General features: G+C 50.1%; 1 non-coding gene across 1 annotated transcript; it reads right to left on the bottom strand.

The window, feature by feature from the left end:
• Positions 1 to 265: 265 nt before the first annotated feature.
• Positions 266 to 401, bottom strand: LOC119168788 (U4 spliceosomal RNA). The gene has a single exon (XR_005109479.2). It is a non-coding gene; the product is annotated as a U4 spliceosomal RNA (small nuclear RNA).
• Between the last annotated feature and the right edge of the window lie 5,418 nt (positions 402 to 5,819).

Raw genomic sequence — 5,819 nt, 5'->3', positions numbered from 1 at the left:
ATCGGAAATCTCACGCAGGAGCGTAGACTGCAGGAGTTGTGGTTAGAGATAGAGAGACTGTCGAAGACGATGGGCGGAAGCTTTCGGAGTGGACCTGAGTTCGGCAGGCGGGATCCATGTAGCGAACTGAGACACTATTCGAAAGTTCGCTCAGGTGTATGACCCTAATTCCCAACAGAGACTGAAGCACCGGTGTGGTTTGAGTCCGTGGAAAGTGTCCTAGAAGCGTACGAGGTATCGGGGGAGTTCTGGGGGCGTGTGATTTTCTCATTGGTAGCGGAGAGAGTCAAATTTTTGTCCACGTGACTGATAATAACGAAGCATAGAGATAAGTTTCAAGTACCAATAGTCGCTCCTCAGTTGGAACATCATTGGATGCGACACTGTCTCTGCGCAAAGTTGGCAAGATTGCGAGGTAATCAAGCAAACGGTATAGACGAGCTCAAACTTTCGGCAGGGGAATATCTAAGAAGGTTCTTGGGGTCAGGGAAGTGTGCGAACGAAGGGTGGAAACCTTTTTCGACACGTTTAGAGAGCTACCTCCTCTTTTACTTTGAGGCAAAAAGGGTGTTGACATTCGAAGGCCTGGTAAAGCTTTTGGTTGCCGACCAGTTAAAGAAAAATTTGTAGGAGGAGGCAGTGTGGTATGTTATACTCCAGGAAGGGAGAAAGTGGATGAGCGCCCCAGAGATATCCGCGTTGATGTGAACGTTCGACGAAGCACAAGGTGCGAACAGGGCTGCAAGACAGGCGAATGAAAAGTCAGCAGAATATCAAGGCACGAACAAACCTAGAGCTCAGAAGGAGACAGCGAAGAGCCGCGGTGCCGGAGAAAGCCTAGGCATGGAAGGAAAACGTATGTCCAGGGCGTGCTACAGTAGCGGTAGCACAGGGCACTGAAAATGGAATTGCCCTTAGCGTAAGAAAGAGCTGATTGAACAGGTTCCCGCCCTGCTGTGGTGGCCTAGTGGCTAAGGTATTCGGCTGCTGACCCGCAGTTCGCGGGATCGAATCGCGGTGGCGGCGGCTGCATTTCCGATGAAGGCAGAAACGTTGTAGGCCCATGTGCTCAGATTTCAATACACGTTAAAGAACCCCAGGCGGTAGAAATTTCGGAGCCCTCCACTACGGCGTCTCTACGGCGTAAGGATACGCATATCGGAACCATTCTCGACACGGGAGCGCAGATCACTGTGTTGCGGGAGAGCGCGATCCCACCGGAGAGTGTGAAGCCTCAAGGAATTATTAACTTAACATCTGCGTTCGGTCATACGGTAAAAGCGACGCTTGCGGTGGTCTCCTAGATAATGTCAAGCAAACGCGGCGTTAGCTCTGACCTAAGGGAAACGGTTCCCGTGCTTTGCGCGTTAACTGTCCGACTGACAGCACGAGCGGATAGCTTGCTGCCAGAAAAAGCGTGGAAATCGCCTAAAAATTGCTGCGCTCCCGAGAGCATATCGAAAGGCGTGGAGGAGACAGGCGGCACACAACTGACGCTGAAAAGTGGCTCGTTGAACACGGGCAAAGTGCGGCAGTTAGAAGCCGAGATCCCTGAAAGTCAGAGGGAAACTGCGACTATGTTGCGGTTTCCCCCTGACTCCTTATGACCCTTGTTGGCAGTCGTGGTCCCGCTCCCTACGATCTATGTTGTCGTAGGGAACGGGGACCACGACTGCTCCCAGGGCAACCGCGCGTCGCCCGATGGATCGCAAGTGGCGCGCAGAAAAGAAAGAAGAAACGTTGGCAGATCCCACGTATGGTGGGAATCGATTATATGCGAAACACGAATAAGAAAGGTTGATATGTCACTTTAAAATCAGTACAACGTTACGAGGTGGAGGTAAGTGATGCCGTACATGACTTCCCTGTCATGATTATCATGTTTGGGTGTGTCGTTTACCTTCGTCATCTATTCGCGTCACGTGATATCCAATTTAGTATATGTTGAGCTAGCGAAATGGCCTCAGGCGCGCTATTAGCGTGGTATTGTCATGTTCTTACATGATACGCGTGTCGAGATTATCATGTTTGCACCAGTCATATATTTTTTCATCTATTGACGTCACGTAACATCAAATTTGGTATATGTGGAGCTAGCAAAACGGCCGCGAGTGCATCGTGAAGCGCCTTTCTATGACACACGATGCCCGCACCGAAAAACTGAGGTAACGCTTGATGATCATTTCTTGAAAGGCGACGCTGCTCCCAGTGCACACTCGACAACTGGCAAAAAAGCTACAGCAGTCCAAGAAACGGTTCCCAGGTGTAGTTCTGCACTGCCTGATTATTGCTCGTGTGTCAAAAGAACTTGTTAAAACTGATAAGAGCATGATGAATGAACGCAAACCGCGATTTCTCACAAAGACATTGATTTTCAACTGTTTAATGGGTCAAAATGCCAGGAGTTTCAGCATCACGAGACTAGCGGTCGTTTTCTGCAGACGTCATGAAAACCAGGCGCTAACTACAGCGCTTCCATAGTTAGTAAACGAAACTGAAGTTTTAACCTCACTGGCAAAAAAATCTTTCTGGCTGCTGGTGTATTTCAAAGGCGAGGGGCGAGGAAGACATGCGTGCCTTTTGGAGAAGAATGTTAAGGCAAAGGGACTCACTAAGTTCTTGGTGCAAGCTTAGTCCTCTCTCCGGGCACACACTGGAAGAACGCGCTAGAAAAGTTCAGAAGCCACAACGAGTGTGACTACCACGAGACCGCTGCTCTATACGTGACGAATTTTCTAGAACTTACTCAAAGGTGAGTCACTCGCTGAAAAGATAGAGTCATCAGCACCAGTAAAAAAGGAATTGAACGGAACAAAACTAATTTCCATCATATCTTCATCTTCTGTGGGACACAAGGTGATTATGAGATTCGTCGTAGGGGCGCTCGAAACATTTTACGACTCTGGGTCTTTAGCCTGCGCGCAACTCAATGTGCACGCGCCTCGAGCATTCTCCCCTACATCGAAATACAGGTATTCGATTCTGCAACCTTTGGGTCAAAATTTGAGGACTATAACGACTGGACCACCGTGGCGGGTATGGTAAAAAAGACGGTTTTGGTAAAATCATTGTGTGCTCTTTTCGTCCAGCTGTAAGGGGGAAAGTTCAACTGATTGGGATATATTCGTAAAAATCACTTTCACACCGTATTACAGTGATACTGTTCTCTCCCGTTGCCAACTCCTTTGCTTTCCGGTGGCGTCTTTCACTTGCAGACGTGGTTCGAGTGCCTTTAGCCGTGAGGGCATATCAAAGATATTGTCACGTGCACCCTGCGGAAAAGACGAAGGCGACAGTTTATACGCGCATCTGCACGCTTTTATGAAGAAAGCAACAATGCCAAAGACGAGGAACTCTCTGGCGCGTGGTAAATTAAAAAGACTGACCCACGGTTGCTTTCTCAGCTTCTTCCAATACGGCCTCTGTCCTCTACTGGCGACACTGGGGGAGGCGTTGGTGCCTGCCACCTGATGCAGGAAAACGTTGTTCGGGACCGTACACCCAGTCCGTATAGCCTCAACATCTTGTTACAACTCCAGTACACCGATTCAGCCGACGCCTAGTGGGCCTATGTCTGGAACTCTTGACTGCGTTTCCTCTTACCAACATGGTGGCCCCTACAACGTCCTCGAATCTTCTTCCTGCCCAGACGACTCTTCCTTCCCAGGTAACTTTGGAGCCTCCTCGTCTTCCCGAAGTCTTCCGTGGAGAAGCGTATGAGGATGTCGAGGACTGGCTCGACCAGTTCGTGCGGACCGCTGTGGTAAATCGCTGGAACGCACAAAAGAAACTTGGCCGTGCCTACTTCGCAATGGAAACCAGTGCTCGCACATGGTACTAAAACAGGGAAGCTACTTTAAAAACATGAGACAATATCTGCCAAAAGCTTCTCGAGACGTTCCTGAGCGCGGAACGACGGAATCTCGCACAACAGATGATTGAAGCCCGCGTGCAAAAGCCGAACAAAAACGTCGCCATGTTCGTTGAGGATATGGCCCGTCTATTTCGCCGTACTGTCCCTGACACGCCCAAGGCAAGGAAAGCTCGTCACCTGAAGCGGGGAGTTAAAGAACCGCTTTTCGCCGGCTTTGTACGAAATCCGCCAACAACAGTATATGAATTTATCAAAGAGGCGACTGTCCTTGAGCGGGCGTTTTGGCAATGATGCCGGCACTTTGATCGCTTGCCCTACCAAACACCTGTAGGTGCCGCCGCTCAAAACGCTGCCATTTCCGAAATCTTTTTACGGCAAATGATTAGGCAAATCCTGCGGGAAGAGCTGCGGGCCCTCGGAATTCCGTCTACCGAGTCGCTTCTGTTGCGAAAATTGTGTGCCACGACCTGCGGACGTCTTTCCATCACCGGCGCCACTGACTAAACCACGTCCTGTGCTGATGCCGTCATCTGCCTGCCCCAGAAGAAAAACTTTTTCATTCACGGCCCGTTACCTTGCCTTGGTGGCAGCGGGAACCTGTTCGGTGACCGCCATTACGCCGGACCGACTTGTGGCGCACTGCCGACTGTCTACTCCTTTGTTTCCACTGCGGCCACATCTCGCTCTACTGCCGTCATCGAGAAGCTTAGTTTGTCAGCTTTTCTGGTCCCGCGTCATTTTATTGTGAAGACCCTCGAAGCCATGGTGCTGGTAACCTGCCGACCAACCAAGCTTCTTCATCTCGTTGCGGCTGGCGGTCTCCCTCACCTGCACGAGGTCACACTTGCCCGTATCGCCAAATTTATGCTAGACGACATGACGACGGTGATGACGAACGCGACGACAACAACGAGTACTAATGCCGGCGAATTGGTACGTGCCGACGTTAGCGTTATTATAGACGGACACTCCGTATAAGCACTGGTTGACACTGGTGCTGACTTCTCTATTGTGCAACAAGAGCTCGCCGACTGCCTTAAGAAGGTCAAGACGTCGTGGAGTGGGCCGAGCATAAGGAGTGCTGGCGGGCAGCTAATGACGCCAACCCGTAAATGCACCGCTCGGCAATAATCGGTTAATCGAGCTTCGTCACAACTTCTGTTATTTTACCGGACTGTTGTAAAGCGTTGATTTTAGTTATGAATTTTCTGCGAGAGTACGGTGCTGTCATCAACATTTCAGAACGTATCGCTACCTTTTCCACCCATCGTCACGTCGAAGGCGCCACTGAAGAACAACTATAACGTTAACGTGTAGCTGATGATGTGATGCTCCCGCCGAGATCTTGCTGCCTTGTGTCGGTGTTATGTGAACGGACATGCCGTATCGAGGTGATAGCGGAGCGAATAGTCACACGATTGCTTACCCAAGGTGTTTCCATAGCGAGAGGCGTTCTGGCACTAACTGACGGGCGGGAAGAAGTGCTCCTCACCAACTTTAGAAACGAGTGCCGTCACATCCAGAAGGGCACTGCAACTGCCTACTACGATGATGTGGAGCAAGCCAGAGATTGCTTCGCTTTGCAACCAGAGGGCGCGACTGTCCCAGCCTCGACACCTTTGTCTGTCGACATTTGCTCTACCCTGTCACCCTCGGATAAACAGCGCCAACTAGAGCTGATACACTAGTTCCAAAGTTGTTTTTCATGCTCTTCGAAGGTCAAACACCACTGACCCAGCACTGAACTGTTGTTGAAGAAAATACGAGACTAATCCGGCAAAATCCATACCATGTGGCTCCGAAAGAATGCGAATAGGTCCAAAAGCAAGTTCAGGTGCTCCAAGATGACGTAATACAGCCTTCCAAAAGTTCCTGAGCATCCTCCATCGTATCAGTTAAAAAGAAAGACAGTAGCTTGCGTTTCTGTATAGATTACCGGAAGTTA

This window comes from Rhipicephalus microplus, chromosome 6 (assembly GCF_043290135.1).
Source record: "Rhipicephalus microplus isolate Deutch F79 chromosome 6, USDA_Rmic, whole genome shotgun sequence".
Lineage (NCBI taxonomy): Eukaryota > Metazoa > Arthropoda > Arachnida > Ixodida > Ixodidae > Rhipicephalus > Rhipicephalus microplus.
Note: the sequence above shows the minus strand (reverse complement) of the source record. Positions and strands in the feature narration are given on the sequence as shown.